The sequence below is a fragment of the Aquarana catesbeiana genome, linkage group LG01 (genome assembly GCF_042186555.1).
Source record: "Aquarana catesbeiana isolate 2022-GZ linkage group LG01, ASM4218655v1, whole genome shotgun sequence".
NCBI lineage: Eukaryota > Metazoa > Chordata > Amphibia > Anura > Ranidae > Aquarana > Aquarana catesbeiana.
In genome coordinates, this window is record NC_133324.1 from 69,518,107 (window position 1) to 69,531,860 (window position 13,754).

General features: G+C 45.0%; 1 protein-coding gene across 1 annotated transcript in view; it reads left to right on the forward strand.

Annotated features, from left to right (window-relative positions):
- Positions 1 to 13,754, forward strand: part of RAB27B (RAB27B, member RAS oncogene family) — a 360,063-nt gene that overhangs the window by 158,926 nt on the left and 187,383 nt on the right. Inside the window, exon 2 of the mRNA XM_073619973.1 lies at positions 4,772 to 4,820. The gene's annotated coding sequence lies outside the window, so the exon portion shown is untranslated. The remainder of the gene's footprint in view (positions 1 to 4,771; positions 4,821 to 13,754) is intronic.

Below are 13,754 nucleotides of genomic sequence, written 5' to 3' on the forward strand. Positions count from 1 at the left end.
GTCTATAATTTTAGAGGGCGCCTTGACTGAAAAAAGGTTGAGAAACATTGGTCTAAAGGAACAGGCAAGGACCTAAATTTGAGGTCAGATCAGGGGCACTGTTTGTGAGATCCTGGATGTGGCTGAAGTATTTAATTTGTCTATGGAAAATAAATGCTGACTAACTCCAGCTAGAACTATTTTTATTAAAAGTGGGCAGGAAAATCCCTTGAAGAAGATATTGAATCCCTAAAAGCTCTATGCTTAAAGCAAATTCCCATCCTCACAAAAATTTTCCGTAAAGGGGCACAGAAATCCTGACTATGATTCCTTCCCCATATATTAGAAAACAAAAAGTTTTGGCTACAGATTGCTTTTAAGTTGGCTCGAGTTTAGACTTTAACTCCTTCCCACCCCCCTGGTGTCCATGGTAAAAGCCTTTAATGCCCAAGGGAGCGGAAAGATTTGGCGATCGTGTGATTACTTTGGTGGAAAAATTTCCATTTCATCTGGAAATCGAGGTCCCAGAGTCTGGAGGAAGAGTGGAGAGGCACAGAATCCAAGTTGCATGAGGTCCAGTTTGAATTTTATCACAGTCAGTGATGATTTTGGGGGGGGCATGTCATCTGCTGGTGTTTGCCAAGGTGTTTTATTAAGTCCAAAGTCAGCGCAGCCCTCTACCAGGAAATTCTAGAGCACTTCATGCCTCCCTCTGCTGAGCAGCTTTATGGAGATGCTGATTTCATTTTCCAGCAGGCACCTGCCCACACTGCCAAAACTACCAATACTTGGTTTAATGATCATGCTATTACTGTGCTTGATTGGCCAGCAAACTAGCCTGACTTAAACCCCATAGAGAATCTGTGGGGTATTGTAATGAGGAAGATGAGACACCAGACCCAGCAATGCAGATGAGCTGAAAGCCACTATCAAAGAAACCTGGGCTTCCATAACCTCAGCAGTGCCACATACTATACTGTACATGGATATACTTTTCAGTAAGCCAACATCTCTGTATTAAAAATCTAAATCCTTTTTTTTTTTATTGGTCTTATGTAATATCCTAATTTTCTGAGATACTGAATTTTGGGTTTTCACTAGCTGTGAGCCATAATCATCAAAATTAAAAGAAAGAAATGCTTGAAATATATCACTCTGTGTGTAACATTAACTTTTTGATCATATTCTAATTTTATGAGATGCACCTGTGTATGTCTATCTATCTATCTATCTATCTATCTATCTATCTATCTATCTATCTATCTATCTATCTATCTATCTATCTATCTATCTATCTATCTATCTATCTATCTATCTATCTATCTATCTATCTATATTATGCATTTCATAGTTACCGGAACGAAAAATATATATTTTTCATAAGGCAGTGAACATAAATCCTATGCATCCCAATTATTATAATATAAGATTATCTTCTACTCTTATAACGGACAGCGGTGGTATCATGTCGCTACAAGCTGAAAACTGTAATTGTGAGGTTCTGTTGGCGCAGGCTTCTTGCCAGCGCATAATTATAAGCGACATTCCATTGACACTTTCGGGGAAAGTTCACATCTATTTAATGGCTTTCAGGCATTCTCACTTTCTTTACGGCATATTTTGACTCTGACACTTTAATTTCAGCCCCGTATCTTACAAATTTATCTGGTAAGTATTTACTGATGACTAATCGGTGGGAGATTTACTCTGCATGTTAATAAGTAGGAAATCCTGTTTTCTAGTGTGATTTTTCTGAAGTATTTAACCACTTCAGTACCAGCCTGTATCACCTCTCTATTACCAGGCCATCTTTCAGTTTACAGTTTGTGATATTTTGACCGACAATTACAAAATATATATCTTTTTTTTTTTTTTTTTTTAGCCCATAGTCTCCTATAAGGTAACTCCTGGGAATTGCACCAGGCAGGTAACAAAGAGATGTTTCTATTCTCACCATAAAGTGGGCGGCACGTAGAATTTGCCGCCCTTCCCCCTAGAAATGGCCCTGGCTATATACGTGGACAGACATTTCTGGGGGGGTACGTGCAGCAGATTCTAGTCTCCCACCTTATGGTGAAAGCAGAAATGTCTCCTTGTTACTTGCCTGTTGCATTCCTCAGGAGTTACCCATTAGGAGACTGTGGGCCCCCTCTGGATAATGTGATCCCTATAGGGGTAGGGGACTATGGGCTATGGTACTATTTTCACATGGATGATTATTTATGAGGTGTAGAAGATTTCTCTGCTGTAAGTTAGCAAATTTGTGGTAGTAGTCGCCTGTTCATTAGTCCAGTCTCCTCCCTGGTGGTCCTCACAGGCCCCTTGTTCATTCTCAACTGAGCTAGGGGATACATTTTGAACTTAGAAAACTATGAAATCCTTTGTGAGCCTAAAATGTTTGTTGGGACTGTACCGGACTGTAGGATAATGAAATCTTCCCAAAAATTCAGGCTGTAGGTATGACTTATGGCACCTGAAGAACCCCACAATTCAGGTAACTGGGGGGTCAGTTAGGGAGTTGGGGGCTGGGGAATAGCACCATGTTACACCCCAAATATGGGTGTAAGATGAAACAATGCTGTGACAAATGGACTTTGTCTTTAGAACATGGGACTCCAAACATGCAACCTGCTTCAAAATTTTCCGGCACAGTCTGCAGTGGTGGCTGGTGCTCAATTTTTGGGGGCGGGGAGTTAGCAAAACCACACGCCACACGCGTGATTGTCAGCCCATCAGCATCAGCCCTGCACTTACCCCATCTAGGTCGCAGGCAGCGCTTCCTCCTCGTCGGCTTCACCCTGAGTCTCCTTCTCCTTGGCTTCATGGTGGCTTCCCCTGCGTCCCCTCCTCCTCAACAGCCAATACATCACTTCTCCTCTCGGCCAATTGGGTCATGGGACCCGCTTCCTGATTAGCCGGGAGGAAAATCAGGAAGACAGTAGTGAATATCAATTTGTTATTGTCACACAACTGGGTGGGCCCCGAGCCCATACTTTTTTGAAGCCAATTGCCCTCAGGCTCTAATCATGTGCTTCTGAAAAAAACAAAAACCCATTGTAATCTATGCGTTCGGCGCCCTGCCTGGAGATTAGGTACCGGGCGCATGCATTAGGAGGGACTCTGATGGAGACCCGGATGTAAGGAAGGATTCTGATGTCAGGGGAACTCTGATGAGGACACGATGTAAAAGAGGCTCTGACGAGGACACTGATGTAAAGAGACTGTGATGGGGACAAGGGCCTGTAACGAGGGACTCTAAGGTGGACTCTGATGTAAGGGGACTCTAACCTAAGGGGGACCCTGATGTTAAGGATGTTCTGATGAGTAAAGTGCAGAATTAATGTATTTTTGTTTGACCTTTATTATTGGTTTAAGTTTATTTGCAATTTCTTTGCTTTGTTTAACTGAAGTTATTTCTCTGTTCTTATGAATCATATAATGTGCTGATTACAAAAAAGCTCCAAGTAAAATGTATTCTTACAGTTAAAGTGATTGTAAAGGCTAGTTTTGTATTTTTTTTTAATAACAAATATGTTATACTTACCTCCTTTGTGCAGTTGGTTTTGCAAAGAGCAGCACCTATCCTCCTCTTCTCGGGTCCCTCTTTGCTGCTCCTGGCCCCTCCCTCCTATCAAGTGCCCCCATAGCCAGCAGCTTCCTATGGGGGCACTGGAGCTGAGTCACAGCGCTGTGTGTCCATTCAGACACCGAGCCCTGACCTGGTCCCGCCTCCTCTCTCCCCTGATTGGCTGACTGACTTTGACAGTTGCGGGAGCCAATGGCGCCACTGCTGTGTCTCAGCCAATCAGGAGGAGTGTCCCGGATGGCTTAGACATTTGTGGACATCACTGGAGAGAGAGGGGGCTCAGGTAAGTAATTAGGGGGTGCTGGGGAGGCTGCTACACACAGAAAGTTTTTTTTATCTTAATGCATAGAATACATTAAGATGAAAAACCTTTTGCCTTTACAACTCCTTTAAATTGTATTAATCCGTTTTTGTTTTTTTTTTGTCTACGAGTATTTGTAAAATATACGATGTGGACCCGTACTGAAAAGTTTAGAGACCCCTGCTTTAAAGTATATGTAAAACCTTACCTTGTAGAACAACCCATTCAGTTTAAAATATTAAAATAGAAATGAAAGGTGAGTGTATGTGTGTATAATATATATATATATATATATATATATATATATATATATATATATATATATATTTGAAATACCCTTTCTACCCCCTGTTTTTTAAGTGACCGCATAATCTCTGTTCTCAGCTACATAAGGAACTCAGAGAGTTGGGGAAAAAGAAACAGCGGCACACTAGTCTTCCTAGTAAATGGCTGTGCTGTCAGGACAAATTGGATTGGAGGAGAGCAGGCTGAGTTCCCAGCGCAGCTAGAGAACTGACCATGGTGTGCATTTCTGCATAGTGTGGTTAGTTTTTAATAGGAAAGCAGAGGGACTGGCAGGAACACCAGGGATTTCACATAAAAGGAAGCAATACAAAGAGAACAGGATACGTTCTCATACAAGTACATGGTACAGCAGGCACATATCAGGAATATGAAATGTTGGGTTTACATATTCTTTAAGGTGACTGAGTTACCTGTGTGGATATAAAAGCTGAGGTGATCATTAGAACTGAAGAAGTGGCTTGGAGAAGCTGCAAAAGGTCTTCCAACATTAAAGAACAAGTTCAGTTGAAGGTGACCAACTACCACTAGATACACCATGACTTGGATAGAGGAAAACCTTCACAGACAGTCTCTAATGGTATTTTATTTTGAATTTGCAGATTCACAGAAGGGTGTTGCTCTCCTCCACTGTGGGGTGAAGTCTTAAAGGTAAGTGATTGCTCTATACGAATACTGATGTTAGCTTGTCAGTAGATGTTGTCAAAATTGTCATACTTGCCATAAGATTGTTAGTGTATAAAGTCATAATTCAGACACTTCCCGTGGATGTTTTTGTAGTGCTACATGTACAATATGGCTGATATTTAAAGTGGTTGTGCACAGTGGCGTACCAACTGGGGGGGGGGCAGGGGGGGCGGTCTGCCCCGGGTGCCACACACTGCAGAGGGTGTCAGGTTGGCACCCCCCCCCGCGAGTGAAGTGGTGACAGCGGGGCGGGCTCAGGCAGTGCAGCGGCGCGGTGACAGGGCAGCCAGGGAGAGCCGACCTGTGACAGGGTGCGGGGGTGCCCGGGCCGCGTGTGGAACGTAAGACTACCCGGGTGACACCCAGAGTCGGCCGAGCGGTGCAGGATAAAGAAGACACTCTCTTTCCTCCTATACCGCAGGAGAAGAGACAGTGAGCAGCGCTTAATAGAGGAACCGCTGGAGTTAACTTTTTCAGTTAACAAGTGAGTGGTTGCTAGGTGGTCCTAGGTACCAATCGATAGCTTGTTAATATGAAAAATAACTCCAGCAGTTCCCGCCCTCTGTGTCTCTCCCTCTGGCTGCATGATTAAGGTAGGAAGGGGCTGGGGGGGTCTGTGTAACATGCAGGGGTCCAGAGCTGTAGGGGTGGGGGGTCTGTGTAATATGCAGGGGTCCAGAGGTGCAGGGTGCTGTGTAAAGGGGTCCAGAGGTGCAGGGTGCTGTGTAATGTAAAGGTGTCCAGAGGTGCAGGGTGCTGTGTAAAGGGATCCAGGGGTGCAGGGTGCTGTGTAAAGGGGTCCAGAGGTGCAGGGTGCTGTGTAATGTAAAGGGGTCCAGAGGTGCAGGGTGCTGTGTAAAAAGGGTCCAGAGGTGCAGGGTGCTGTGTAATGTAAAGAGGTCCAGAGGTGAAGGGTTCTGTGTAATGTAAAGGGGTCCAGAGGTGCGGGGAGCTGTGTAAAGGGGTCCAGAGGTGCAGCGTGCTGTGTAAAGGGGTCCAGAGGTGCAGGGTGCTGTGTAAAGGGGTCCAGAGGTGCAGGGTGCTGTGTAAAGGGGTCCAGAGGTGTAGGGTGCTGTGTAATGTAAAGAGGTGCAGAGTGCTGTGTAATGTAAAGAGGTCCAGAGGTGCAGGGTGCTGTGTAAAGGGATCCAGAGGTGCAGGGTGTTGTGTAAAGGGGTGCAGGGTGCTGTGTAATGTAAAGGGGTCCAGAGGTGCAGGGTGTTGTGTAAAGGGGTCCAGAGGTGCAGGGCGCTGTGTAATATAAAGGGGTCCAGAGGTGAAGGGTGCTGTGTAAAGGGGTCCAGAGGTGCAGAGTGCTGTGTAATGTAAAGGGGTCCAGAGGTGCAGGGTGCTATGTAATGTAAAGGGGTCCACAGGTGCAGGGTGATGTGTAATGTAAAGGGGTCCAGAGGTGCAGGGCGCTGTGTAATGTAAAGGGGTCCAGAGGTGCAGGGTGCTGTGTAAGGGGTCCAGAGGTGCAGGGTGCTGTGTAATGTAAAGGGGTCCAGAGGTGCAGGGTGCTATGTAATGTAAAGGGGTCCACAGGTGCAGGGTGCTGTGTAATGTAAAGGGGTCCAGAGGTGCAGGGCGCTGTGTAATGTAAAGGGGTCCAGAGGTGCAGGGCGCCGTGTAATGTAAAGGGGTCCAGAGGTGCAGGGTGCTGTGTAAGGGGTCCAGAGGTGCAGGGTGCTGTGTAATGTAAAGGGATCCAGAGGTGCAGTTGTGGAAAGGGGGTACTCAGTAGTGACAAAGAGATATTGGGAGATGCAAAGGTATGCAGGGGGCACAGTGGGGTTTTTACATTTTAACGTGGGGGGTGCCAGATATAGGATTCACCTTGGGTGCCAAATGCTCTAGGTGCGCCCCTGGTTGTACACCTCAAACATGAAATATGAACAAAGCATATCCCTCTATAGTGTGTACTTGTCTCAATTCAGAGCACTAGATGTAATTTCTGTCTGCTGGTTTGTTCCTTTGCTATCAGCATGAATCACTTCTGACAAGTTTTCCTGACACCAAGAGAAAAAAGGTGACAGGGGAGGGAGCTCCAACTGATTTACAGCCTCAGCTCTGTTCCTGTGTGCTGTGTGAAGGGGGGTGTGTCCCTTCCCTCCAATCAGCTCTCAGTGGTCTCCTCAGCAGAGTGCAACTTCAGCTCTCCACCCCCTTTTGTCTGACAGCTCAGACAAGCTTTATATATTCTGGACTTTGAAGGGATGCAGAGAAGAGAAGACTGCAGATAAACGGGTACAACTCATGTAGGAGGATTTGTTTATCACCTGAGACAAGTCACCTCACTGGGTATATGTAAGGGTTTACTACCACTTTAAAGGGATGTCCAGTGGAAATGGACATTTCTTGTCTCTTTGTGACTCCACTGGGTAATATCATATGTGGTCTGATTTCTAAACCCGGCACATTACAATTCTCTTTAATGCTGTAATCTCTTAAATTAGGTAAAATATGCTTGCTGCATAAGTCATTTGATATTTTGTTGTCAATCCAGTTCAGTTTATTTCAGTCAGCGGGCAGACATTATTTTTGTAATTGCCAATTTTTTTTCTCCTTTTTTTCTTTTTTATTACCGATGATCCTCAGGCTGAGCTCCAGGCAAACAGGTGAAAGAGCTGATTCAATTGTCGAAGCATTTGTAATTTTGTGCAGCCTTTTCCAGAGAAATACACAGCTAGTGACCTGACTTTTCCCTGCTGCTCCACCCCAAACTCGCTCATCCATGTCTTTATGGACCTTGCTTTGTGCACTGGTGCGCAGTCATGTTGGAACAGGAAGGGGTCATCCCCAAAATGTTCCCACAAAGTTGGGAGCATGAAATTGTCCAAAATGTCTTGGTATGCTGACATCTTAAGAGTTCCCTTCACTGGAACTAAGGGGCCAAGCCCAACCCCTGAAAAACAACCCAACACCATAATCCCCCCTCCACCAAATGATTGGACCAGTGCACAAAGCAAGGTCCATAAAGACATGGATGAGCGAGTTTGGGGTGGAGGAACGTGACTGGCCTTCACAGAGTTCTGACCTCAACACCTTTGGGATGAATTAGATCTGAGACTGCGAGCCAAGCCTTCTCATCCAACATCAGTGCCTGACCTCACAAATGCGCTTCTAGAAGTCAAACATTCCCATAGACACACTCCTAAACCTTGTGGACAGCCTTCCCAGAAGAGTTGAAGCTGTTATAGCTGCAAAGGGTGGGCCAACTCATTATTGAACCCTACGGACTAAGACTGGGATGCTATTAAAGTTCATGTGCGTGTAAAGGCAGGTGTCCCAATACTTTTGACAATATAGTGTATGTGCCAAAATATGGGTGGAGTTTGGCTTAGTTACCACCCCACCCCCAAGCTGTGTTTGAACAATGAAAAAGCAGCAAGAACACTGACTAGGTCATCTCTCTGCTCCTCCTCTTGTCTGTATGCTCTTTGTCAGCACAAGTTCATGTGGCAGGACCTGTTTGACTCAAAGTACAACCCCTCACACTCCCAGTCAGTTGCGGCCCGTGCATTGTGGGTGCACAGGCGCCGCCCCCCCCATCCCTGCTGCCGCGTCCCTATCCATGCGCCCAGCCCCTTTCAGGACACCAGACACATGGACTCCTATGGCGGGGGCAGGAGGGGGTGTATGTATTTTTTTTTTTTTTTTTGAAGCACCTGATTAGAGCCAGAGGCTCTAATAGGCTTCAAAAAGGGGTGGGCTCGGGGCGCAGAGAGTGTGCCCTGATCCCACCCAATTGTGTGACCATAGCGAATGAACATTCGCTATTTTCACACCGCATTGCCACCCCACCAATCTGGAGGTCAGCGAGACCTGTTTCCTGATTGGCCAAAGCGCCAGGCGTCCCGAGTCCCAGTTTAAGTTCTGCTATACAGAGCATTACAAGAGGATGTTGTTAGCACAGATATGGGTTACTTACACTAGTTCCATATATTTAAAGCAGTATTAAACCCAAAAGCAAACATTTATCATAGTGCGGCTTACCAATTTTTAGATTTGGTGGCTGCATTCATTTTCTTTTTAAGGCTTTCTTTCCTTTATTCTAGTGATCTAGCCAGTAAGTCTGTTTTTTTTTTTTTTTTTTCAAAAAAACGAGCTGTCTCACAGATGTAGCAGTCAGAGAGTTAAAACCATTTACCATTGACAGACGTGCTTACAATTGGCATCGCTTGGTTGGAGGTGAGAGTATTGAGAGGTTCACTGCCTCCCATGTACAAAGCCTCTCAAAGTCATGTGATCCTGTGACTGCAGCTCCGACGGCAATCTGGTCTTCTAAAGTAATCAAGATGCCCAACAGTCAGGACAAATAGGGCAGCTGCCCAGGGCCCAATCACTTTTGGGGGGGGGGTCCAAAGCAGCTGCCAATTGAACCCACGCTGCTGCCCGCCGGAGTTCCGCCACTTGTTAGCTGCTCTCTAGTCACTATTGTCAGTTGCAGATCCAGAGAAGCACTGCTTCTGTATTTACAAGTGACAGCGCTCCTCTGTCTGTCGGTGGTCGCTCCGATTCCTCTTTACTCTACACATCTATGAGAGCAGAGGAGTGAGAGAGCGAGGAGAAAGGGAGAGAGGGGGCAAGGAATGTACACAGGCAGAACCTCCTCGTGAAGCAGCCTGCACAGACGGACGTCCTGTAAGTTTAGTTGATCTTCTGTAGCTAGCTGCACTCTGACTGACTGATGTTTTCTAGATGCTAGGAGAGGATTTGGGATTTGAGGAGGGAGAAAATCCCTACACTGGAGTGGGGGGGGGGAGACAGGGGGGTGAGCTCTGAACTGGAATCTGGGGGGAGAGCTTTGTACTTAGGGGGATGGAGAACTTGGATGTACACAGCCCTCAGCCCCGCACTCCATACAAAGTTTACCCCTCAACCCCGCATTCCATACGTAGCACACCCCTCAACCCCGCATTCCATACGTAGCGCACCCCTCAACCCCGCATTCCATACATAGCGCACCCCTCAACCCTGCATTCCATATGTAGCTCACCCTTCAATCCCACATTCCATACGTAGTGCACCCCTCAACCCTGCATTCCATATGTAGCGCACCCCTCAACCCTGTATTCCATACGTAGTGCACCTCTCAACCCTGCACTCTATACAAAGTTTACCCCTCAATCGTACACACTGTACATAGCTCAACCCAGCACTCTGTATGTAGCTCACTCCTCAACCATGCACTCTGTACATAGGGGCATTCTTCAACCCTGTACTCTATGTAGTGTACTCCAGAACCCTGCAGTCTGTATATGGTGCACTCCTGAAATCCATGCCTCATTGTTAGTGCAGTTTAGCCACACACACAATTTGATGCAGTGGTAATGATGTGCAGTAACCGCTAGCAACCAATCAGTGAACAGTAATAATCTGCTATAATCTCTAGCAACCAGTGAGCAATAATGATGCGCAGTAACCTCTAGCAACCAATTGGTTAGCGGTAATGATGTGCAGTAACCTCTAGCAACCAATCATTGTGCAGTAAGGATTTCCAGTAACCTCTAACAACCACTCAGCAAGCAGAAATAATGTGTTTTAGCTTTTAGCAACCAGTCAGTGAGTGGCAATGATATGCTGCAAGCTCTGGCAACCAATAGCAATTGCTGCCTGATCTGCTGCAGTAAACAGATTTTGAGTCTAGCTACTACTTAATGTATATCTCAGAATCGGGGGGAGGGGGGGGCTTAAGAAAATGTTTGCCCAGGGTCCAATTAATATTAAAGACGGCCCTGCCAACAGTTCCTGTCGGAGCATCAAGTAGAGGGGGAATGCGAAAATGTTGTATATCCACAGGTAAATCTTGTTTCAAAAGAATGCATACCCAGAAATTTTCATCCATTATTGGTGCACATACAAATTGGTGTCTTTACTGAAAAATATATCTTCTGTTGTTCTCCCAATGGCAGCTGTAGGATTTTAAACTTTCCATCTCTTTCAGTCTCGATTACAATGGTCATCGGCACAAATACGATGAATCCCCCTTGACGAAACACAGAGGTTCTAACCCTTCTCTACTCTAGCCAAAAATAAAAGTTTTGGATCGGATACTTTAACTTGAACTTTCATAAATAGCCTGTCTGATTTCATAAAAATACTGTCTGATTTTAATTTGTAGTCATTTTTTAAAATTACCTTTCAGGTACTAAATAGTGTCTCTTATGCCACGTACACACGGTCGGATTTTCCGACAACAAATGTTGGATGTGAGCTTGTTGTCAGAAAGTCCGTCCGTGTGTATGCTCCATAGAACATTTGCTGTCAGACTTTCCGCCAACAAATGTTTGAGAGCAGGTTCTCAAATTTTCCGACAACAAAACTTGTAGTCGAAAAGTCCGATCGTGTGTACACAAGTCTGTTGCACAAAAGCTCACGCATGCTCAGAATCAAGCAGAAGGAGCCGCACTGGCTATTGAACTTCTTTTTTCTCGGCTCGTCGTACGTCTCTGCATATGCAAGACAAGTTTGAGCCAACATCCTTCGGAAAAAAAATCCACCGTTTTGTTGTCGGAAATTCTGATCGTGTGTATGCGGCATTAGAGTAACCTGATCGAGCTGCCCTGGCTTTAGGCAAAACATGGAGGCTCATTGGCCTAGATTAGCTAGTTCCAGGTCATTTGACCTAAAGCCAACAGAGATCTAAGCTGGTAACATATATTAATTGATCTAGAAATGCCTGCCAGTCCCTTAGTGGCTAGACTTTGGCAGTGGACTGTTGTATGGTGAAAGGTGGTGCTTTGCCTTGAACGGTGAAGGGTCGTGCTTAGTTCTAGAACATGGTCGTGCTTAGTGCTTTATTGGAAGTTGGGGCACCAAATATCTAAAGGCTACCAAGGCATACAAAATGTATTTGAAAATGAATGCATGTACTTAGACACCACAACTTTAGATATTTTGAGAGCCTGTTAGGTTCGCTTGGACTGTTAAATGGTGAAGGGTGGTGCTTTGCCTTGAATGATAAAGGGTTTAGTTCAAGAAAATGGTTAGGCTTAGTGCTGTATTGACAGAAGCTGGGGCACCGTATATTGTAATGTACTGGGATCCAAAGGCTTCCAAGGCATACAAAAATGCTATTTGTGTGCTCGGCTTCCAAGGCATACAAAAACAATATTTGAAAATGAACACATGTACTTATAGGCACTACCACATTAGATATTTTGAGAACCTGACAGTTTCACTTGGAAACTTGAATGGTGAAGGGTGGTGCATTGCTTTGAATGGTAATATTCTCCTAGATTGTAAGCTCTAACGAGCAGGGCCCTCTGATTCCTCCTGTATTGAATTGTATTGTACTTGTACTGTCTGCCCTAATGTTGTTGTAAAGCGCTGCGTAAACTGTCGGCGCTATATAAATCCTGTATAATAATAATAATAATTCAAGAAAGTGGTGGGGCTTGGTGCTGTATTGGCAGAGGTTCAGGCACCATATATTTTGATGTCCTGTGATCCAAAGACAACATTAGATGTTTTGAGAACCTGACAGGTTCACTTGGTATAGGATGGTGCTTTGCCTTGAATGGTGAAAGGTAGGGTTTAGTGTTTAGTTCTAGAAAGTGGTGGGGCTTTGTGCCGTATTAGTAGAAGTTGGGGCACCATATATTGTGATGTACCGGGATCCAAAGGCTTTTAAAGCATACAAAAATATATTTGAAATTTAACACATGTATTTACTTATAGGTACCACAACGTTAGATATTTTGAGAGCCTGACCGGTTCACTTTAAGTAGTGAATAGATTTGGTTTATTTTCCAGTTATAATAATATCTGAAACGTGTATAATTCACATGAAGACATGCAGTATTTCTTGAACTCTTCACAATTCAGTCTGTGGCAAGGCATGGACAGGTCAGCCTGGATTATAACAAAATACACAAGATAAGATTTTTTTTTCCGTCAGGCAAAAATGGGGGCTTGTTCGTGTTTAATGTGATTTAGCTGGTGACTGCACAGATGCCTCAAGGTCGGGGGAACCTTTTAAACTCGACAAGCGCTGGAATACGAAGCACATGACGCAAGAAGCAGAGAAGAGATTTCACATGACCGGAGCTTTACTATGTTATGCGGATAAAACTGTTCACATCAAACTAGCTGTCCAGCTTCATCTGTCAATACACAAGTCATTAGGAAAGCAGCCACAGCCTGTAGACAAGCAGCCAAATACAGAGTTTAAATACATACTGTATATGGGACCTGTTTTACCTTCTTAAGGATTTTTATTTCTGTGCAGGGAGTCTTTGACCCAGGCAACCATATGCCAGGTCCTAGACCTCAACTGCAGCAGTACAACATAGTCAAAAACACACCCCTAGTCTGCTGATTGAACTCTGAAAGAGCAGCTGTCTGATGGGTTCATCCCTCTATACTCTGCTGTTACATGCTGGCCTCCATGGTGCCTTACCATCTCTTTTGTGCAAGTCTTGGTGCCTACAACTGTTCATGTCTTGGTGCCTCTACCACTGTCCATGTCTTGGTGCCTACCACTGTTTGTGTCTTGGTTTATACAACTGTTCAAGTCTTAGTGCCTTACTAACTTTTCTGTGCAAGGCTAGGTGCCTACAACTGTTCATGTCTTGGTGCCTCTACCACTGTTCATGTCTTGGTGCCTACCACTGTTCATGTCTTGGTGCCTCTACCACTGTTCATGTCTTGGTGCCTACCACTGTTCATGTCTTGGTGCCTACCACTGTTCATGTCTTGGTGCCTATCACTGTTCAAGTTTAGGTGCCTACCACTGTTCAAGTCTAGGTGCCTACCACTGTTTAAGTCTTAGTGCCTTACTAACTTTTCTGTGCAAGTCTAGGTGCCTACAACTGTTCATGTCTTGGTGTCTACCACTGTTCAAGTCTTGGTACCTACCAACATTCAAGTCTCGTGCCTTTCCAACTCTTCTGT